The sequence below is a fragment of the Mustela lutreola genome, chromosome 8 (assembly GCF_030435805.1).
Source record: "Mustela lutreola isolate mMusLut2 chromosome 8, mMusLut2.pri, whole genome shotgun sequence".
In the NCBI taxonomy this organism is placed as follows: Eukaryota; Metazoa; Chordata; class Mammalia; order Carnivora; family Mustelidae; genus Mustela; species Mustela lutreola.
The window spans coordinates 22425196-22449539 of record NC_081297.1 but is presented as its reverse complement, the minus strand read 5'-3'; the positions used below and the strand labels follow the sequence as shown (position 1 = coordinate 22449539).

The following is a 24344-nucleotide window of genomic DNA, read 5'->3' as shown; positions in this document are numbered from 1 at the left end:
TGGGCAAGAGGAAGAAGTCATTAAAATTACAAAGCCTTAGCACTTTTACAGAAAATTGAACTTTAGGGAAGAAAAATTGGGTGGTATTTGTTACATGGTTGATTCTTCCCAGCTGGTCTATGTTCAAATACTGGGCATCTTCCATGTGTGGGAATGGCAGTGATGGCGACGGCAATCCAGCATGTAGGTTTCCATGTGGGGCTCACATAGGGCTTTAGTGATAAGATTTGGGCAGAACCTGAGAGCCTGCCTGCATCACTTCCAGAGTATTCAGTGATGTCTGAAGTTTCTCCCATTAGGATGACATTTATATCTTGGCTTCATTATTTGGGTTTCTGAATGTCCCTGTTATCAGCACAGAGAAATATCTTAAACATTAATAGATACCAAAAGTCTAGATTAATTGCTTCCTACCCCACAGTGAGGAAAACCCACTAAAATAGAATGCATGTGCGCTGGGCAGTGGACAATGATTCAAATGATGGGAATAGTTCTGCTGAAAGTGGAAGGAGGGACAAAAATAAACATGCTGAGCATTCCAGAGCAAGAGTTCATGCTGTGGTTCTGGAAGATTCAGATATTCAGGGGGTGATGAATGAAAAATAGGTCTTTGGATCATAGCAACACATTTTTGTATGTTTTCTTTTCTTTTCTTTTTAACCATTAGCCATACTTGTTGCTTTTTCTGTTTAAAATGCAATTTAAGAAAAAGGAGCACCTGCATGGCCCAGTCGGTTAAACATCCAACTTTCCATTTTGGCTCAGGCCGTGATCTTAGGGTCCTGAGATGGATCCCCCAATAGCTCTGTGCTGGGTGTGGAGGCTGCTTAAGGATCTCTCCCTCTCCTCTGCCTACCCTCCTCCACTCCCCTGTTGGCATATGCATTCTCTCTCAAATAAACCAATGAATGCATACATGCAATCACTATGATTGAAGGCATAACGATAGGAGAAACGGTTTTACCCCGGGGCACAGATACCTGTTCTGCATAAATTCCAGGCGATTCCAAGTATTTGTATCCAATTCTATCATATTGTAAGCACTATACTGTTATTTAAAACTTCAAAGCTGTAGTCAAAACACAACTAAAATGCCCCATTACATATGTTTTCTTTCAAAGGAATCAACCAATAAAACTGGAAGCAGCCGTTAACTTCAGGTAATCATCTCCATCTGAGAGCTCAAGGCTCCAAGAACTACAAAGAACGTTTGCTGACAAGGTCATGCAAAAAGGATTCCCTGTTTTGATGTGACATTCAAAAACATTTTATGAGACAGTAGTGCCAACTTGACTTCTTATTTATTTATTTTTAAAAGATTTTATTTATTTGACAGAGAGAGATCACAAGCAGGCAGAGAGGCAGGCAGAGAGAGAGGAGGAAGCAGGCTCCCTGTTGAGCAGGGAGCCCGATGCGGGACTAGATCTCAGGACCCTGAGATCATGACCCCAGCAGAAGGCAGCGGCTTAACCCACTGAGCCACTCAGGCAACCGCCAACTTGACTTATCTTTACAGTCACTCCCCCTCATCTGCGGGGAGAAGTTCCAAGACCCCCTCCCCCACAGCAGATGCCGGAAACCTCAAGATAGTACCCAACCCTATACACACTTCGGGTTTTTTTCCTTATCCATACAGACCTATGATAACTTTAATTTATCAATTAGGCACAGTAAGAGATGAATACCCAAACTAATAGTAAAGTAGAACAATTATAATAATATGCTATAATAAAATGTGAATGTGATCTCTCTCTCTTTCAAAATATCTTATCGTAGGGCCCTCATGCGTTTCGGAAGGCCGCGCCTGCGCAGGAGGTGAAGTGAGCCAATGACGCAGCATTGTGACGTCACAGTAGCTAACGCTACTGTTGACCTTGTGACGCCACAAGCCTGCGTCAGGAAGATCATTTACGTCTGACTGGGGTTGACCTCGAGTAACAAATTGCGGAAAGCGATGCTGTGGATAAGGTAAGACTACTCTTCTACGTTGTGATTTCTGGTGTAAGGATTTTTTTAAAAAAAGATTTTATTTATTTAACAGAGAGAGATCAGAAGTAGGCAGAGAGGCAGGCGCAGAGAGAGAGGGAGAAGCAGGCTCCCCCGGAGCAGAGTGCCCGACGTGGGGCTCGATCCCAGGACCCTGGGATCATGACATGAGCCGAAGGCAGAGGCTTAACCCAATGAGCCACCCAGGTGCCCCGTAAAGATTTGTTTTGTATTGCTAGGAGGCGAAAAAAGTCACTTCTTGAAACCTGCATGAAGAATAGTAGTTTGTCTTTAGTACAGAGCCCTGACGTGGGGTTTTCCCTCTTTTTCTGCTCTCATTGCATTCTATTTGCCGATAACAACTGGAATAATCTTCTAGAAATGTAAATAGGATTATTTCAACCTCTGCTTAACTTTCCATTGCTTTTCACATATTTAAAATTTAAACTCCCCTATTCATGTTATGAAGGTGGAAGGATTGAGTCCTTTCTCACCAGCCTCATCTCGTGACACTTTCCCATTTGCTTACTTGGCTCCAATCACACAGACATCTTTCTGTTCCTAGATAAATGACCTGCTTCCTTCCGACCTTACGCCTTTGTAGTTGCTGTTCATACTACCTCGAAAGCTCTGCTCCCTGATTTTCGCATGACTGGTTGCTTCATCGGGTTCCACACTCAAATGGGTTTCTCCTTCGGAGTAAGGTCTTCCTTGCCCTCCAAGCCTAGGGGTAACTTTGATCCCAGTCAACATCACATCACCTGGCTTTTTTCTTTTTTAATTCTGTTTTTCATTATCTGAAATTATCTTGTTCAGTCCTCCGTTTACTTTTTGTCAACCCTCTGCAAGAATGTAACTCCTTGGAGAAGAGTCATTGTCTCATTGTTTCCCTCCATACTTCTGGACTGATAACAGTCTGGGGTTATGTAAATATTTCTTGAGTGGATAAATGAATAAATTATTTCTTTTCTTGGTTGGTTAGTTGACAACCCGTAGAAACTGCACAGTAGTAAAGTAGATGTATTCCAATTAGTTTGTATACACAGAGAGATTAGCACTTATGGTCACCAACTCCGAGGAGATTAGGTTTCTCTGACCTTTGACCTAGTAAGAATAGACTTTTGTCTATATAAAAAATAAATGGCATATAAAATATATATATATATATATAAAATAAACGGCACTGGTTCGTTAAGAATGTAATCTCTTCAGATTAGTCAATCTGAATAATTAGTAATACAAATTACTAATTAAGTAAATACCATACAAATTAAAAAGAGGGATGAGGAGGGAGTTCAAAAGAGGTTGGAGGGTAGACATTATATAGATCAGCCTAGAGAATTCTTATTCTCATTGTTGATGCCAAGGGATAAGCTTGTAACCTGAAAGGACATTGACAGAGGGCCTGGCAGTGACCCTCCGATGCTTTACATGAAGAAATGTGAGGCACGTGGTGAGGAAACCAATCTCTGTATTTAAGCAGCATTTAATATAGGGTAAGGAAAGTTTTTCAACAAAGGAAAGTGTTGGGGCTGCAGTGACAGAACAGTCTGTGGAGCGTAGGAGAGTGAGTATGTATGTAGACTAGCGGGTAACAAGCGGCTAAAACAGATATGAAGGGTCTTCTGAAAGGGAGACAAAGTTTCTAAAAATAGAGGTTGTGTTTAGAGGGAGAAAGGAGCTATTTCAAGCTTTGTCCTTAATAGAAATGGAGTATGGGGTTGGGAGCTAGTGGTAGGGAAATACATAAAACTCCTCTGCTCAACTTTCCATTAACTTTTTGGAGCAGTTAACAGAGGCAGATGTTTTCTTATTTACTTATTTGAGAGGGAGAGAGCACAAGGCGTGAAGGGGGGAGAGGGAGAGGCAGAGAGAGAGAAGCACACCCCCCACTGAGCAGGGAATCCTCGTGGGGCTCCATCTCAGGACCCCGAGTTCCTGACCTGAGCTGAAGGCAGACACGTAACTGACTGAATCGCGGTGCCACCCCTAGAGTCAAATGTTTTCTGCCCACTTGTCACCATTTTAAGCCACAGTGTAGATAATGGTTAGCACAGAGCTAGCAAACAATAACCCCCTTGGGCAACTGAACCCATTCCAGGGATGGCTTTGCTGATGTTACACTTTTTATGAGAAAGCTCCCCCACTTGCCTCAGGTAGTGACAATCAACAGGATTCAGCAAGGGGCCAAGACCAGTAGTGAAAGTCTTTCTACGGCTTGGTAAATTTATGAATGACCCTGCTACATTGAAAGTAACTCTGGCTATCCAGAGACTCCAAAAAGAGTTCCTGTTGCTTTGCGAATATGACTATGTAGACTTTGGCTGATGGACAAATGACTCATTGCCCTTGAAAATACTATGGAAATGCTATGCTTTGCATCTGTCTCAGGTTTAATTTGCTTTTGATGGACATTGTGATGACAAACAATTTAAAGTAAAGAAAAACAAAATGTCATCTTTGAGGGCAGATGCTAGTATTTGAAGTCAAATGTGAGGGAAATGGTTTTAAAAATGTGCTATTTCTCTGTGTCCTTTTATGCCGCAGGGAAAAATTTTTATTCTTACTCTCATTTAAAAGTCTGTGACTGCAGCATTCATTGTAAATGAGAAAACATTGTCCACCTGAATTTTATAGTGGGTACACAAGGGTTTGGCAATAAATCGTTTAGGGGGCCCTGTAACTTCAATTACTGTTGTAATTTCAAATAACTGAACAACTATTTGTGTGTGTGTGTGTAATAATATTCTGTGAAAGCTCACAAATGTTTATTGGAAATTCCTTGTAAAACATCAGATGCTTTTTGTTCTGGAGCATTGGGCTCAAAATCTTTAATTTATTGGCTAGAATGAATTGTTCTAGTACTGAGACAATATGATGGCCCCTTTAATTCACTTAGTGTATTTGGCATATGCAGATGATATATTAATTAAAACAAAACAAAACAAAACATTAAGGATGCTTTTAAATAAGTTTTTCCATGAAGGCCTGAAAGGGTCCATGCCTCTTCCCCCAGGAAGTTTCCTTGACACCGGGAAAATCAGATTTCCTAAATATAACTTGATATTATCCTTTATTTACCCCAAAAGATAAGATGGCAAAACAGCACGCCCAATTCAATAATAGATAAGAAACACACACTTTATATTTTCTGACAGCTGTGTAACCTTTGGTCCATTTGGATGTTTAGAGAATTTTTCTTTTTGTACTTTGTGGGAATTTTTTTTTTAAAGATTTTATTTATTCATTTGACAGAGATCACAAGTAGGCAGAGGCAGGCAGAGAGAGAGGGGAGGAAGCAGGCTCCCTGCTGAGTAGAGAGCCCAATGGGGGTGCTCAATCCCAGGACCCGGGTCATGACCTGAGCCGAAAGCAGAGGCTTAACCCTCTGAGCCACGCAGGCGCCCCATGTACTTTGTGGGAATTTTAAAGATACATGGCAAAGAGTTTATATCAAACAAAATGACCTACTTAAAATAGAAAAAAATTGAAACAGTTCCATTCATCTGAGCCAGCAGAAGCTGAAAAATCCTTGATAATGTTCTTCTCTACTGACTGTCTCACTGCAGAGAGACACTCGTTTAATTTTCTGGACACTCCTCATTTCGGAGGGACTGAAACATTATCAGCTGGAACACCCCTTCAGATGTGCACCCCAGATTCTCTCTAGGAGACCTTTGGGCTCTTCACTCTGCGTTATTATCTCATAAGAAAGGACTCATACCCACACACCAACTGTCACTCAAGTTCCTTCCATGCCAGCCATCCTTGAAAGTGACCTAACTGTGCAGGTCTGTCCCTGCTGCCCCAGGGACACCTGGGCTCCCCGGCTTAGTGGAGCCAGTGCAAGGCTCCACCATGCTCTGTGACCCACTCACCACTTAGCTTTAGGTGATCTTCAGGATTTAAGATTTTGTCACCTTCTTAGTCTCAGTTGTCCACATCACCCTGTCATTCTCTACTTTACTCTAATTACTTATGACTCACAGAACTCAGAGACCATTCCGAATGTGAAAAGTAGGAAAGGTCTTTAAGAAGTTGAATAATCTGACTTCCAAAAACTACACTTTCCTCCTTTCTGATATTCATTTCTTTGAGAACTTTTGCTGTTCTCCAGATCCTACATGGCTAATGTGAGAATAATCCTCATTAATGGAGATTCCTCAAGAAGTTGAAAATAGATCTATCCTACGACCCAGCATCAGTGTAAAACTGATGATTCACAGACCAGTAGCCCTGAAACAAATAATACATTATATGTTAATGAAAAAAGAATAATCCTCATTACTCACTTTCTAACAAATTGTAAAATTATTTGAATGGACATTGAACCTATTGCTAATTAATTCTGCTTGTTTTCTCTTGGAGCCAACAGGGGAGGACGTGGGGGGTGGGTGGAGAGAGAGAGAGAGAAATATGTCAGTGTGCACATATCCTTGTATACATGCCATCTGTGAAAAACTGGTGTCTAGTATTCTACAATGTTTTTTATTGAGATATAGCTGACATATAACGTATTAGTTTTAGGTGCACAACATAATGATTCAATATTTGTATATATCACAAAATGTTTGCTGCAGTAAGTTCTGGTTACCATTCAACACCATACATAGTTACAATGTTTTTTCTTATGATGAGAACTTTTAAGATCTACCCTCGCTAACTTTCAAATATCAAACACGGTATTGTTAACTGTAGTCACCATGTTATGTATATTTCATCTCTAGGACTTCTCTATTTATAACCAGAAGCTTGTATCTTCTGACCACATTTACTCATTTTTCCTACCCCTCACCCCAGAATTATAGAATTTAAAGGCCCATTTTCAACATGCCAATTATTGTATCAGAAAACTCTAGTTCCTTTTTGCTTTTTTAAAATGAAAATTTCGGGGCTCCTGGGTGGCTTAGTTGGTTAAGCAACTGCCTTCTGCTCAGGTCATGATCCTGGAGTCTGGGATCGAGTCCCACATCGGGCTCTCTGATTGGCAGAGAGTCTGTCTCTCCCATTGACCTCTCTCTTCTCATGCTCTCTCTCATACTCTCTCCCTTTTAATAAAATCTTTAAATAAAATCTTTTAAAAAAATGAAAATTTCGGTCTAAAACATGATTTCTTTAATCATAGTCTCGCCTTTTTAGAACATTTTTTATTTTGGTTTTAAGTTTTATTTTATTTAAATTCAATTAATTAACATAGAGTATATTATTAGATTCAGAGGTAGAGTTCAGTAATTTATTAGTCTTATATGATACCCAGGGCTCATTACATCATGTACTCTCCTTAATGCCCATCACCCAGTCACCCCATCTCCCCACTCTTGCCCCTCCAGCAATGCTCAGTTTGTTTCCTATGATTGAGTCTCTTATCGTTTGCCATCCCTGTCTAATTTCGTCTTGTTTTTTTTTCCCCTCCTTCCTTTCCTCTTTGATCTTGTGTTTTATTTCTTAAATTCCACATATGAATAAGATCCTATGATAATTGTCTTTCTCTGGTTGATTTATTTCACTTAGCATAATACCCTCTAGTTCCATCCACATCATTGCAAATGGCAAGATTTCAATTTTTTTGATGGCTGAGTAGAATTCTATTATATATACATACATACCACATATTCTTTTTCCATTCATCTGTTGGTGAACATCTGGGCTCTTTTTGTAGTTTGACTATTGTGGACACTGCTGCTATAAACATTGGGGTGTAAGTGACCCTTTGGATCACTGCATTTGTATCTTTGGGGTAAATACCCAGTAGTGCAATTGCTGAATTGTAGGGTGGCTCTCTTTTCAGATTTTTGAGGAAGCTCCATACTATTTTCCAGAGTGGCTACATTAGCTTACATTACCACCAGTAGCATAAGATGGTTCCCCTTTCTCCGTATCCTTGCCAACATCTGTTGTTTCCTGTGCTACTTTTAGTTGTTCTGACTGGTGTGAGGTGGTATCTCATTATGGTTTTGATTTGTATTTCCTTCATGTGAAGTGCTGCTGAGCATTTCTTCATGTGTCACTTGGCCATTTGTATGTCTTCTTTGGAAAAATGTCTATTCATGTCTTCTGCCCATTTCTTTTTCAGATTATTTGTTCTTTGGGTGTTGAGTTTGAGAAGTTTTTTTTAATAGCATTTGGATATTAGCCCTTTATCTGATAAGACATTTGCAAATATCTTCTCCCATTCTGTTGGTTGTCTTTTGCTTTTGTAGACTGTTCCCTTTGCTGTGCACAAGTTCTTTATCTTGATGAAGTCCCAAGAGTTCATTTTTGCCTTTGTTTCCCTTACCTTTGGAGGTATGTCTGGGAAGAAGTTGCTGCCCCAGGATCACAGAGGTTGCTGCCTGTGTTCTCTAGGAATTTGATGGATTCCTGTCTCCCACTGAAGTCTTTCATCCATTTTGAGTTTATTTTTATGTCTGACATAAGAGAAAAATCCAGTTTCATTGCCCTGCCTGTGCTTGTCCAGTTTTCCCAACAGCAAATAGTCTCTTGTTGAAGAGACACTTTTTTTCCATTAGATATTCTTTCCTGCTTTGTTGAAGATTAGTTAACCATAAAGTTGAGGGTCCATTTATGGGTTCTCTAGTCTTTTTTTTTTTTTTACATTTTATTTATTTATTTGTCAGTGAGAGAGAGAGCACAAGCCAAAGGGAGCAATAGGCAGAGGGAGATGCAGGCTTCCTCCTGAGCAGAGAGCCTGATGTGGGACTCATCCCAGGACCCTGGGATCTAGACCTGCGCCAAAGGCAGACATTTAATCTACAGAGTCATCCAGCCACCCCCAGAGATGGTTTTTCTAAAACTAATTTCAATGTGACAAGATTTATATACAGTTTTATATAGGAACTGCTTACCTCTGCAGACAGATGGGCCAAAGTGGGACAGAAAGCTGCTATCCAGGGGCTCAGGTGCCTATTAGAAGTTGATTCCATTTAAAGTGGCAAATTTAAGAAAGGAAATAACAGTGATTCAGCATCCTTTCAGAAATATCAAAATTCTATGTAAAAAGAATCTATACTTAAATGATCTCAGGATATGAAATTCTATCAATTACAGTTTTCTCCCTATTAAGACTGGGAGTAATTTACTCATATTTGGAAGCTGAAGTGAATCTGTCAGGCTGCCAGAGTTGAGTGTTTGATAAACTAGTGTGTGTCAGAGTCGAGATTTGCTTACTCTGTGAGGGAGCCCCCCCTCTCACAGTTGAAGTTGCGTCTGAAAAAATATCTGAGACAACTTCCTGGACTTATTCTGTGTTGTTTCTGTCAAGTCTGAAATTCGAAGGATGATGTTTGGGATCAGGCAGACAGAATATTTAGGTATTCTCAAAAATAAATGGACTCTACTTCCAGCATGAGAACGTTGACCTGAGTCATGAGCAAAGCAGGTGGGAGAGTGGGCAGGGCCGAGTGCTTACACACTTCCGAATCGTTTGCAAGATGTGATGTGTTCTGAGGAACCAGTGAATAGTAATCAGACCCATATTTATCCACCATTGTAATTCTGAAGGTTTTTAAATGACAAATTTAGTAATCTTATAAAATGATAGATTATAAACCACTATTTTGTACTTCATAAATATATAAGCATGCATACTAGAATTCATTTTGATAGGAAATTCATGTCTTTTTAATCAAAAAATTGATGTCATTTATTATACCCCAAGTGTCATTCTATTATTCCTTTTTTGGAAGCCCTGAAGTAATGGGAAAAAAATGTCTTTGAAGCAAAAATTTTAGACATGATTCCCTTACTCTTACTAAATTAAAAGATAACATCCCTTGATCAGAAAGAGTCACTCCCAGGGCCACTTTTCCTTTCCCTACCTCAGAGAATTTTTGTGAGGAGAGAGAGAGAGAAGATGTAAAACTGTTTATTCATTTATTTTTTCAAAAAATTACTGAGTGCTCATTTTATGGAAGTTTCTAATAGCAAATAGGATCTATAAACTATCTAAACTATAAACGCAGTTTACATAGCAGTGCATTATGGCTGTTTTCTTTCACCCCGCACGGTGCCTTTCTAAGCAGTATATGCAAGCACACTGAGGAAACTAAGGGAGAAGAAACTGCGGACTTCTTGTTGGTTAATGGTAACCACACACACAATGTCTTTCCCCCTCCCTTTGCTATTTCTTCAGTGCAGTCTGTAGTAACTTGAGTATGGAAACAATCCTCAATAAGTGGGTGACTTCCCAAAATTTGGAAGTGTCCTTTGGAATGGATGTTTTAAGTTACCAAAGTCTCACAGAAATCCCTGGAGTTAGATGTAGTTAGAACTGAACTGAAATTCTGCCTTAACATTTATTTCATCCATGGAGCCTTTACTTAAGATTGAGGAAGGTAATGTCTGTCCTGGCTGAAAGCATTTATTAAAGAAACCAGTTATAAAGCACCTGGTGTCTGGCTCAATAGGGTAGGGGGCCTGACCAAGAGTGGTGAGGGTCTTTTCATGACACAAGCCCCCCTGGGGCTATCTTCTGTGGGATGGGGTATGGTGGGGTGGTCCTTTAAACTGTGAGTCCCCTTGATTTGCACTGAAACTTCTTGGGAGGGAAAATATCTCGTAGTTCAGTGAAACTGATGATTATAAGCATTCAAGAGTATGTAGCAAAGAAAATCTCTCAGAGTGAACTCAGGACACTGCCAGTTCCACTCAGCCAAAGCCCACCAAGAACACACCTATAGATGGAGCCAGGGACACAAACTTTGGGGACAGTGAGGCATTTTGGTAAGAAGTAGTAAGGAAGGACTTTCAGTATTTGGACCTGTGCTGGGGATTTGGGAGATGGTTTAAGAAAGCAGAGCTTTACTCTAGATTGGCTGCTGTCAGGAAGGGGGTGGTGGTGGAGAGAGGTAGGTAAGTCTATGACTAAGGGAGTGTATTAATCTGCTAGGGCTGTCTGGAACATTTCCCAACACCACCAAGCAGTTCTCTAGTTCTCAGTGGACACCAACTGGGTGTCCTACAAATTTAACACTGTCTATGTGGAAACAGCGTCAGATCTCTCAGGTTAATGGCTCAGTCCCATAAGGCTGTATCTACTTCAGATGCCAATTCAAATTGTCCCCTCAATTTCTGACTGGCTATAAACTGATTTCCCTCAACTTCCTCCTAGGGTTTATTAATTTGCTATCCTGGCTCATAAAGCTCAGGAGAACATTTACTTACAGTGATTATCAGTTTATCCTAAAGAATGCAGATGAATATCAGATGAAGAGGTATATGGAGTTCTGGAAGGGTCTCAAGAACAAGAGCTTCTGTCCCCATGGGACTGGAGTGAACCACACTCCAGGCACAAGATATTCTCCAGCCCAGAAGCTCATCAGATCTTGTTGTTCAAGAGTTTCATCTCCAGCCCACCACTCTCCTACCCTTCACAGAGGTTGGTGGCTGAGACTGAAATTCCAACTCTGTAATCACTTGGTCTTTCTAGTGACCATCTCCATCGTAGGGCTCTGTAAGGGCTCCACCCTAAGTCACTCCATTAGCATAAACTCAGGTGGACCCAAAGGGATTGCTTTGAAGAACAAGACACCCCTGTCACTTAGGAAATTGCTAGAGTTTAAGCTCTGTGTCAGAAACCAGGATGAAGACCAAATCTATTTCCTATTATACCACAGGCTGCTGTAACAAATTACCACAGACTGGGTAGCTTAAAAAACCGAATTTATATCTTCAGGATTCTAGAGACTAGAAGTCTAAGGGCAAGGTGTTGTTAGGATTGGTTTCTTCTGAGGCCTCTCTCCTTGCCTTGCAGATGGCCCTCTTTGAGTCTTCACATGCTCTGCCTTCTGTCTCTGCATTTTAATCTTTTCTTTTTATAACAACTTAATTGACTCAATTGTATTGAGTTAAGACCCACTCTGGTGACCTCATTTTAACTTATCTTTTCGGAGATCCTACCTCCAAAATAGTCACTTCCGAGGTACTGCGATTTAGGGCTTCAATGTATGAATCTTGAAGGGCCACAGTTCAGCTGATAAGAGATGTCTTAAATAATCTTATCCAGAAGTTCAGACTAAGGTAAAGCATTACTCATACTAGCGAGGGTAGGGGTGTTTGATCATTAATGTGGCTTTGCCACTGTTCATATTTTGCCTGTGTTAATTGTTTCTGTCTTGATTCATCCTGGCCATAGAACATCCTTATCTGATGTTGATGTTCTATGAAATTGTTTATGTTCAACAGGAGTACACCAAATCCTACCTGGTAGTGCCAGGCCGATTCCTAGATGTTAGGGACTGCTGTTCTCTTTCTCAGCATCATTAAAAAAAAAAAAAAGAAAAGAAAAAAGTCAAACGGAAATATACTAGTTCATATTGCTATCCTTTTAAAACTATCCAATTTAAAACTATGTGTTTTGGTCAATACATCATAGCAGTTTTTCCAAATAGGCTGGCACCTAGTAAGTGTGAATAAAACCTCTTCCTAAGCAAGATAAGTGAAGAAATAAGTTGCAATGAGAACTGTGATGCTAAACTATATCACCAGACTCTTGCATAAATTGGCTTATTAAGAACTGAAATAAGAAACAAAAGGCTATCTTGTGATCACTCAGCATAACAGGGAAGGCTGAGCACATACTGCTTAAGTGGGGGGTAAGCACATGACACCATAGACATGGTAACATCTTGGAAGCGACCAAGAAGCCCTTCAGTAAGTGACTGGATAAATAAACCGGTAAATCCAGACAATGGAGTGCTAATGGTTCAGTGCTAAGAAGAAATGAGCTCTTGTGTCATGGAAAGACATGGAGGAAACATAATTGTGTATCACCAAGTATAAGAAGTCAGTCTGCACACTGCTATTTGTATGTATTAAATGTTTCATTACAAAAACTTAGAAGTATTCTGACTTTATATATGTTACTACATCTGCCTTATACAACTTCCAAAGCTGACAGGATGCTCAGGCAGAGACACTGAGATATATTTAAATATCAGGAAGTTGCCAGTTCTGAGTGCAGTGAATTCTACTAGTCTGTAGCAAGGCTACTGGTTATTACCTTAAAGTTCTGTTTAAGAATAATTCCCAGGGCGCCTGGGTGGCTCAGTCAATTAAGCTTCCGCCTTAGGCTCAGGTCATGATTCCCGGGTCCTGGCATAAAGCCCCATGTCAGGGTCCCTGCTTTGTAGGGAGTCTGCTTCTACCTCTGCTTGCTACCCTCCTCTTTCCACCCCCCAGCCCCGGCTCATGCTCTCTCTCTCTCTCCATCTCTCAAATAAGTAAATAAACGAAATCTTAAAAAAAAAAAAAAAAAAGAATAATTTCCCATCCTTAACAACTATAAAAAAAGTGACAATAGTGACTGACATCACATGGGGACATTAAAAAAAGGAGATTTCAGGAATATTACAACAGTATTAAAGTTCCCTGTATGACTATGTGATACCAAAAAAAGTTTAAATAAGTCACCTTCAAGTTTAGCATTGGGGCCTGAAGAAGAAAAAGATATGAGGAATATGTCAGGACAACAGCAAAAGTCCGAGACATTGTTTTTGTGTGGAAAAATATCCTCCTCGCTGTGCAGAAATCTCTAGAAATGTTATACTCTAGGGTTCGAGAGACTGAGATGAAACAATATAAAAATAAGCTCTCTTCTGGAAGAAACCCGAGCTGAAAACTGATGAAATAAGAATGGTGCCAAGGTTCAGCTGCATTTTTATCTCACATGCCCGCCTGCATTCAGATTTGACCAGGTCATGAGGTAAAATGGGTTTGTCTGGTCATGCCTGGTGGCCATTTATCTCCATAACGAACCCTCTCAATGACACAAAAGCAAGGAGAGAGTAAATCAGGCCATTTCCAAATGTGATTTTCTAATTTGCCTAAGAGACCGAGACCCTGTTTGACAACTGCCTAGATAATTCCACTGACAAATTATGTTAATGATTATATGAATTTAATTACTTTCCAATTTATACACTACCATTGTCCACGAATAATGCAAAGCCACTTAATCAGGATATTTATATAGTTCCTCACATTTAATGCATTTTAGCACGTTTTGTCTGTTCTTAAAATAAGGCTGTGAGTCCAGGATCAACAGCTCACTTTCATAGCTGGCGAAGCTACAGTCCACAAAGATTAGTTGACCTGCTCTGTTGTGAGGGAGATATTGGTGTTGTCTTCTTGCTAGGTGGGAAGTGAAACAGAAAAGAAGCTGATTGCTAAAGAAGACCTACCTAGTTTGAAGTGGGATTTGTAAGTGGGATTTCGACACAGATTTACTGACCTCAGAGGACTGTCATCAACTACCTTGGTGTATTACCTTTTCCAAATGTTTTTTTTATGGAGGGTTTAGCCAATTAAAAAAAAAAGGAAGAGTCACTCAGTTGATTCATATTTCCAAATACTATTTGAAGAACATGGATGCAATTTAGAGTAAATTTCAAATTCTTCTGATGCCGTGAGACATTTTATTTTGATTTCTGAAATATCGGTCCATCTAGAGAATTCTGCTTATATTTACTTGCGTGATTTTACCCAGTAAATTCTAAGAGAAAGTTAATCTTGGTAGAAAAACATCTGTTGTTTTATCTGTGGAGAAACCCTGAGTCATTGCAGTTGATTTCAAAAAGAGTTCAAAAGAATGTTCTTAACCTTTACTGTTCATTGTGTGCCCTCCACAAATATGTTTTCAACCTGACAAAATGGAATTGATTACCCATGACTCAATTTCCTTGCTATTAAAATACCATTAGTCTCCAAAGCATTAAAGAAATTAAAATAAGAATATAAGAAGTGACAGGGGAAAATTAACACTGGATGCTATCCCATTTAAAATTTGGGTCTTTTAGTCGTGAGGAAAAGCCCAGAGTGACTTTTGGAGACATTTTCTGAGAGCTACTTACCATCTATTTAGTCAAAGTAAACACATGAATGAACTGTCTGCTTTTGCTGAATACTAAATAGCGATAAAATGTTACTGTTCTAACTCCGGTTTCTCTGGCCTCAAGGTTTTGAGACCAAGGATGCAGAATGGCTGACACCGACACCCTGCAGTTCAGTTCACCTTCCTCCAGGGGTCACTGGAACCCAGCCTCTGTATAACCATTCCTCTGTGTGGGGGTGGAATAGGTGGTTCTTGAGATGGGTCATCACACTTCTGGAGTGCTTTCCTGGGGGATCCCTTAAGAATCCAAAGCCCGGAAGTAATGCCATCGACTCACTACTCCCGCTCTGATGCCAGGCTAAGCATTTCTCTATAACCCAGCTGCTGATACCTGGGCAAGATGCCTCTCTGTGGGTGCCCGAGACTTGAGTCTCCTGCAGTGGATGATGACGACCTTTATCTTGTTCGTGCTCTCCTCCTTTTAGGACACTCCTTTTAGGACGTAAAACTGATCCTCCCACACCAGCACATGTCTTTGAACCATTCTGACGGTTCTGAAATATAGTTGAGAAGCTTCCAACCTGCATCAGCCCCACTTCTCTGGACTTTGGTGCTTTTTCCCCTTGTATTTCTTTCCAGGCAGTCACCTCCCTAGGATTCTGTCAACAGATTAGACATAAGTCTTGTAAAAGCTTTTACAACAAGTTTTTCACTTATAATGTAGATTTCTGCAAATATGTTGTGGAGAAATAAATTAGGAATGTTCTATAACAATTAGAGAAAAATTAAAAGTTAATTATAAAAGAATTAAACACAAAGCAATTAAGCATTAGGGGAAATAAAAACAAAACATAACATTTAAGTTTAAGGGTGGCATATAAAATTCCAGTTACAAGTTAAGTCCTGGAGATATAATATATAGCATGTTAACTATAGTTAATAATATTATGTGCTTTGGTGAGTGCTGTGGGGTGTGTGGACCTGGCGATTCACAGACCTGTACCCCTGAGGATAAAAATATATGTTTATAAAAAATAAAAAATAAAAAAATAATATTATGTTTGAAGATTTTGAAATTTGAAAATTGCTGAGAGAGTTAATTCTAAAAAGTTCTTATCACAAGAAAAAAAACTGTCCTTGTGTGTGGTGACAGATGTAAATGAGGCTTATTATGGCAATCATTTTATAATATATACAAACATGGAATTATTATGTTATACCCTGAAACTAATATAATGTTGTGTGTCAATTATACCTCAATGAAAAAATAAAATAAACATAAGGATGATAAATATAACATGTCACAAGTGCTTCTTTAAAACCAAGTAGTTTTAGGCTTATGCCTAGGCATGTTGGAAGTGTGAATGGCTCACACCTAATATTGTCTTTAAAACTGGCCTATTTTACAAAGAACGTAATGGATGCAACTTTTGCCTAATGATTGGGAAATGGATATTCATTGTGAGAGCCCAGTTGTCAATAAGACCTTCGTGAGCTTTTGAAGAAGCGCTATGCTCAGTATTGACTTTGCTTTTGGAATCTAGGACACAGCTGAAATTGCTTAGCGCGGACGACTGACTGTCTCATCTGGAGTAATCTTCTCACAATCTTTTTTTGGCCTAATAGATATTTCAATCTCACACATTCGCCAAACCAGACATCCGCTCTCTTCTCCTTTCTCTTTCTCCTTGAAGAGAACCGATAGTTCTTTGAAATGTGAAAACAAAAACCAAATAACAAACTTCAGTTCTAAGATTGCAGTTTAATAGGAGATAACGCGCTCATATAACAAACTTCAGAACCCTTGTTCTGTGCTCATAAGTGACCTAATTTAGCACTGAAAAATAGTAATTTTGTTTATTACTTGGTGGAAGACATTTAGTTTATTTCTAGTTTTTGGTAATTATCAATAAGAGCTGCTAAAAAGTTTTATATGCTAGTTTTTTTTTTTTAACATTTTATTTATTTATTTGACAGACAGAGATCACAAGTAGGCGGAGGCAGGCAGAGAGAGAGGAGGAAGCAGGCTCCCTGCTGAGCAGAGAGCCGATGCGGGGGTTTGATCCTAGCACCCTGGGATCATGACCTGAGCCGAAGGCAGAGGCTTTAACCCACTGAGCCACCCAGGCGCCCCTATATGCTAGTTTTTAACAAAAAAGTATAGCACTAGTTACCAGGGGTGGGAGTAGGGGTAAAAATTGACTACAAAGGCCAAGTGGAATTTTGGGGGTTGAGGGTTAATGAAATTATTCTGTATTTTGACCATGGTACCGACTGAATAACTAACTATATGTACTTGTCAGAACTCATAGAGCTGTTCACTAAAATGGGAGTTTTACTATATGGAAGTCATGCCTTAATTACAAAAAAAAAAAGGTAATAGTTTTTATTTAGTTTTTCCCTTACTGCATCTCGCTTCTTTTGTGAAGGAGTTCTGAAAGGATCAAGGACATACATTAGAAGAGTACAAGAAGTTAAGAGAGGAATTACATAATCATATCATACAAATGATATTACAGATAAAAAACATTCATAGAAAGTGAAATAGAACTGTTTGCTCCCTGGTTAAGTAGGATGAAATTATTCTGTATTTTGACCATGGTACCGACTGAATAACTAACTATATGTACTTGTCAGAACTCATAGAGCTGTTCACTCTATGTGACAGGCACTGGCTATGTGTTTCTTTTTTTTTTTTTTTTAAAGATTTTATTTATTTATTTATTTGACAGAAATCACAAGTAGACAGAGAGGCAGGCAGAGAGAGAGAAAGGGAAGCAGGCTCCCTGCTGAGCAGAGAGCCCGATGCGGGACTCGATCCCAGGACCCTGAGATCATGACCTGAGCCAAAGACAGTGGCTTAACCCACTGAGCCACCCAGGCACCCATGGCTATGTGTTTCTTAAAATCGTTTTATCTACCTCCTGGGCTCACTATCAGATGATAATTTCCAACCTCCCTTGCAATTATGTCTGGCCATATGACTAAGTCCTGTAGACATTTTCTTTTCTTTTTTTTTTTTTTTTTTTTTTTAAAGATTTTATTTATTTATTTGACAGAGAGAAATCACAAGTAGTCGGAGAGGCAGGCAGAGAGAGAGAGACGGAAGCAGGCTCCCTGCTGAGCAGAGAGCCCGATGCGGGACTCGATCCCAGGACCCTGAGATCATGACCTGAGCCAAAGACAGTGGCTTAACCCACTGAGCCACCCAGGCACCCATGGCTATGTGTTTCTTAAAATCGTTTTATCTACCTCCTGGGCTCACTATCAGATGATAATTTCCAACCTCCCTTGCAATTATGTCTGGCCATATGACTAAGTCCTGTAGACATTTTCATGCCACTTGCATGCTTGGCCCATTAAAAACTTAAAACTCTCTACTCTTTCTCCTTACACAAATTCGGGATAGATACAGAAGATCCACCAACAGATTTAAGTTCCTGTGGACTTAAATGGAATTGCTAAGTGGAAGCTACCTGGGTTTCTGAGTCGTCATATGGAAGGAAACCTTCAAGTGGAGTGTAATGGGAATAAAAAAATAAACTTTCATTTTGTTAAAGTAATACGAATTTATTAGGTTTCTTTGTTGTAGAACTCTGTGTTACTTTCCCTAATCTGAACAAAAAACAATCAAATTTCTTTGCCTATTCAGGCATATTAAAAGCTTGGAATTTTTGGTAAGAGGAAAATGAGATAATAAATCCATGAAGATGGAGGGCTTCAGATATTTTTGGATGTAGCATTTTTGGTGGGAATATTTTGAGGGAGTTTTTTTTTTTTTTTTTAAAGATTTTATTTATTTATTTGACAGATGGAGATCCCAAGGAGGCAGAGAAGCAGGCAGAGAGAGACAGAGAAGCAGGCTCCCTGCTGAGCAGAGAGCCCAATGTGGGACTTGATCCCAGGACCCTGGGATCATGACCCGAGCCGAAGGCAGAGGCCTTAACCCACTGAGTCACCCAGGTGCCCAAGGGAGTTTTTTTGACCTATAGGTTTTAAGAACACTTATTACATTTCATTTGAATTGTTATGTGGTAGCCAATTTGTCTTATTAATGGAAAGGGCATATTAAAAACATTCTACTATGTTGGTAGATTTCTGTTTCTCATTGTTTATATATAATTTTTTGTTTTGTGTTCACTGAACTTATGTTATTAGTTGCATATAATTTTAGAACCGATATTCTTCCATGTATACTGAAACATTTCTAAAAACTTTTATCATTATGAATTGACTTGTTTCTTTTTTTATAAGATGTTTTTAAGACTTTATTTATTTATGAGAGATAATGAGAGAGCATGAGCAGTGGGGAGAGGGAGAAGAAGGCTCCCCGGGGAGCAGGGAGCCTGACATGGGACTCCATTCCAGGACTCTGAGATCATGGGCCGAGCTGAAGACAGAGACTTAAGTGATTGAACCACCCCGGAGACCCTGAATTGACCTATTTCTAGTAATGCTCTTAGCTTATGAATGAATTGTTGGTATTAATGGAATCATGCAAGCTTTCCTTTGGTTAGTATTTACTGAATATATACACTTCTACTTATTATGGCTTTTATTTTCTATACCTCTATGTTTTTGATATATTTCCTATAAATAAGATATAGCTGAATTAAATAGTTTATAATTTTCTTTTTCTTAAATTGAAACATTTGGTCCATATAATCTTAAATTATTAACATATTTGGAATAATCTCTCTTATTTTATTTTGTGATTTCAGGGTATCTTACCACAGAATGGTTTTAGTGAAAGGATAGATATTGTAGATCAGTGGGAAAGAATTGGGAATCCAGAAATTGACTCATACTTATGCAGTAACTTGTTTTCAACAATGGTGATGAAGCAGCTTATTAAAGAAAGTCTTTTTAACAAATAGTGCTAGAAAAAATGGATATCCATGTTTAAAAACAAACAGACCTCAATCCTTAGCTTACCTTATATACAAAAATTAACTTGAAGTAGATTATAGACTTAAATGGGAAAGTTAAAAATAAAAAACTTCTAGAAGAAAAAGGATGAAATATTTTTTGCAAATTTGAGTAGGAACTTTTTTTTAGATACCACACAAAAAGCATGAACTACAAATGAAAAATATTGGACCTTATCGATATTACAGACTTTTGTTCTTCAAAAGACACTGCTAAGAAAATGTAAGGTAAGCCTCAGAATTGAATAAATTATTTGCAATACATATTTCTGACAAAAAACTTATTTCTAGAACATGTATAAAGACTTAAATTTTTTTTTTGAAAGATTTCATTTATTTGTTTGAAAGACAGAAAGAGCACAAGCAGGGAGAAGAGAGGAAGAGGGAGAGGGAGAAGCAGACTAGCCACTGAGCCAGGAACCTGACTTGGGACCCCATCCTGGGACCAGGAGATCATGATCTAAGCCAAAGGCCAATGCCCTACCATCTGAGCCACCCAGCCACCACAAGACTTCCTTAGTGAAAAAATAAGAACATGAACTGACCAATTTAAAAATGAGCAAAAAATTTTAATAGATACTTTAAAAAACAGTGGTCAGTATGACTTCAAATGATATTCCATATCATTTGGAGAATACAAGTCGAGGCCATGAGATGTTACTACTTACCAGTAGAACACTGACTTTGGGGGCTCAGTCAGTTAGGCATCTGCTTTTGGCTTGGGTTGTGGTCCCAGGGTCCTGGGATTGAGTCCTGCATGAGGTTCCCTGCTCTGTGGGGAGCCTGCTTTTCCCTCTGCCTCTGCTGCAGCTCCCTCTGCTTGTGCTCTCCCTGTCAAATAAATAAATAAAATCTTAAGAAAATAAAGAACATTGACATTAAAATTGCCAAGAATACACATACTCATGAAAATGTGAAGCAATAGGAACTCTCATACATTCACAAGGTCTTTGGAAAATTGACGGTTACTTTAATAAGTAAACGAATACCTACGTTATGATCCAGGCTTTTCTCTAGGTATGAAGTGAAAAAAAGAAAAAAAAAAAAGAAAAATATCAGTACAAAGGTGAATGCTTATAACAGGTCTAATAATAGCTAAAAAGTGGAATCCACCTAAATGTCTCTCAGTGAATTTTTTAAAAATATGCAGTATCTGGGGCGCCCGGGTGGCTCAGTTGGTTGAGCAGCTGCCTTCAGCTCGGGTCATGATTCCAGGGTCCTGGGATCGAGCCCTACATCGGGCTCCCTGCTCAGCGGATAGCCTGCTTCTCTCTCTCCCCCTCTCCCTGCCGCTCTGCTTACTTGTGCTCTCTCTCTAGCTCTCTGTCAAATAAACAAATAAAATATTAAAAAAAATATGCAGTATCTATTCAACTGATTATTATTCAGAAATAAAAAACAATGAAATACTGATTCACAATACAACACGAATCATCCTCAAGATCATAATGCTGAGTGAAAGGATCCACACAAAAAATACATTTTTTATGATGTCATTCATGCAAAAAGGAATTTAAAAAATGCTATACTGGTAAAGAATATATATCTGTGGTTGTCTGGTGCCAGTGGTAAAGGATAGGATGTACTACAGAGGGGCTTGAGGAAATTGTACACATTAAATGCTTGCAGTTCATTTTCAATATATTATAACATCAATTAATTTGGACTACTACCTCAAATTGGGTTTAGTATGCTGGTAGCTAATTTTTCTCAGCATGCATATAATTCCACCATCTTCTGGTTTCTGCTGTTACAAATGATAATCCTCTGTTAATGTAATTATTCCTTTATAGTAATTATCATTTTTTTCTACCTTTTTTTTCACCTGGTTCTACTTAGACTCTTTCTTTCTTTCTTTCTTTCTTTCTTTCTTTCTTTCTTTCTTTCTTTCTTTCTTTCTGGTTTTTGATAGTTTCATTGTAATATGGATTTCTCTTTCTTTATTCTACTTGATATTTGTGAAGCTTTCTGAATCTGTGGGGAGAGGTCTTCTGTAAGTTTAAGAAGCTTTAAGTCACGGTGCCTGTGTGGTTTAGTTGGTTAAGTCTCTGCCTTTGGCTCAGGTTATGATCTCAGGGTCTTGGGATCAAGGCCCACATCAGATTCTCTGCTCAGTGGGGAGCCTGCTTCTCCCTCTCTTTCTCTCTACCTACTTGTGATCTCTTTCTCTGTCAAATAAATAAATAAAATCTTTAAAAAAAAGAAAGAAACCTTAAGTCATTGTTTATTCAAATATTTCCTATAATTCATTCTCTTTCCTCTCTCCATCAATTAAACTCTTATTTGTGCATGCCTTGGGCATTGTTTTCTGCTTCTGCACCTTTAAAGCCATGAAAGCCAAAGCTTCAAATTCCTAAACTCAGAAATTGGCTTCCTCCAAGGAATAACCCATTTTAAATTCTCTATTTACCTTGCTGGGTTTCTGCCCTCACTTAAATTTTGGCACCTGAGTATTACTTTCTTGCTAGATCCAGGCATTTGAAAAGATTTACAAATATATCTGACTTAGCATTTTGATTTGTTTTTCCCTGAAGAATCAGTTATGGAACCCAGTCAGTACTTTCAGAAAATGGAACTGCATGGTATAGATGATTCCACTTAAATAATTGCATTATGATATATCTCTTACAATTTAAATTATTTCTTTAATGATTATCCCTTAATCACTATATAAGTAGGTAGGGTCTGTTTTGGGGAGCTGAAAAAAGAGTTTATAAACCCAAAACACATTAGGAAATCCTGGAGAGATTTTGTTTCGGTGGTATCGAATCATCTCAGGTCCGTTTGCAATGAGATTGCAACAAAGCCAAAGACTGACATGGAACAGGAGATTATATTGCAAAGACTATGCTGTTTTTCTTAACAGTTCGCATTAGAAATTGTATATTTTCAGAATGATCTCAAATTACGGAAAGAAAATTTGGTAGCTGAGATGAAAATCTTTTGAGACACTTCTGATATTAGAAGAAAAAGGAACAATTCATTTCTTTTCTCTAGGTTGGTGAAATCATATTTCAGAAATGACAGATCTTACAGATGGAAAGTTTTTAACTTGATCATTATTCAACTCATGCCAATTTTAGGCATATTCAGTAGACAAGTTATTCTCAATATTTTGGAATTTGATACCTAGTTTGACTTCATAATCATTTTACTTTATTTTATGAAACCTCTGTGAATTTCAGATACTGTGGTGGTGTAAACCAAGTTTGAGTCCTGGCATTCCTACTGTACATTAGCCAATGTCCTATCTTCTGTTTATATATGCTAATTATAGCTGTTTTCCACATCTCTCAGGCAACTAACTGTACTTTTAGCTTATAAAATTGATTACACACACACAAGCACATACATCAGTGAAATAAACAATTTACTTTTAGCTCCAAAAGACTTCCATAAACATTTGCAATGAACTAATTTAGGTGTCTATATTATTTTGGGGACTGCTATCAATGTCCTAAATATATTTGTTGTTCAATGTTTGTTAATAAAGAAGGAGATTTTGAATTTCTATCTTAGTATGGGCCATTCTGGGTGAGATTCTTACCTTTTTTTTTTTTTTCAAAGATTTTATTTATTTATTTGACAGACAGAGATCACAAGTAGGCAGAGAGACAGGCAGAGAGAGGGGGAGAAGCAGGCTTTCTGCCAAGCTGGGAGCTGGATGCAGGGCTGGATCCCAGGACCCTGAGATCATGGCCTGAACTGAAGGCAGAGGCTTAACACACTGAGCCACCCAGGCATCCCCTTACCATTTTTTAAAAATAAAACATTTCTAGATTGTCATATTGCACAGTGAATATACTTTGAAATTTGTTAGTTGTGCATTCTTACTTTAGATGCATGGTAATTTTGTATTTCTGAGAAAAGAATATTGTTTTAATAAACCTTTCTTTAAATTTCTGAACAGAAAGTTAAAGGGGGGCATGGGCTTATATCAGGCTCCAGTTTTGAAAAAGTGTGTGTTGTTTGGATAAGCATACTTTAAATCTCTGAAGAGAAAGAAATAAGGAAGACTAGAGCAATATTGGATATTGTAGAATGAACATAGATTTGGAAGTTTAAGTCTGACTCCACCATTTAACAGATATGTAGCAGCAGATGAAGAAACTTTATGTCTATAAATTTTGAATGGCTCAAATCTAAAGAGTTGAATGTCAATAAAAAGTAAATAAAAATGAGTTGAATATTACCGATCAAACAGGGTTATGTGTATCAATTAAGTAGTATATGTGTGATCATAGGTACTTAAAAAATTAACTTTTTTTTTTTTTAAGATTTTTTTTATTTAAGTGAGAGAGAGCACAGGCAGGGGGAGCGGCAGAGGGAGAGAAAGAAGCAGACTCCCTGCTAAGCAGGGAACACATGCAGGGCTGGATCCCAGGACCCTGGGATCATGACCCAAGATGAAGGGAGACACTTAACTGACTTAGCCACCCAGTTGCCCCCCAAAATTAACTTTTCTAATTTTGGATCATCTAAAGTTTATTTGTGGAACAAGAATAAAACAGCCTGAAGCGTATGCTTAAAGCTTTTAAAAAAGAAGAAAAGAAACAATGAAAGAGGGAACTACCTTTACTGAGAGGAGGCGCTCTATCACT

The 24344-nt window shown here is 38.6% G+C and overlaps 1 long non-coding RNA gene across 3 annotated transcripts in view; it reads left to right on the top strand.

The window, feature by feature from the left end:
* Positions 1–1832: 1832 nt before the first annotated feature.
* The window catches only part of LOC131839893 (uncharacterized), a 48797-nt gene continuing 26285 nt past the window's right edge, over positions 1833–24344 (top strand). For 2 of the 3 annotated variants that reach the window (XR_009357063.1, XR_009357062.1), the window contains exon 1: positions 1833–1968. This is a non-coding gene — a long non-coding RNA (uncharacterized LOC131839893). The remainder of the gene's footprint in view (positions 1969–24344) is intronic. The other variant, XR_009357061.1, reaches the window with a different exon arrangement.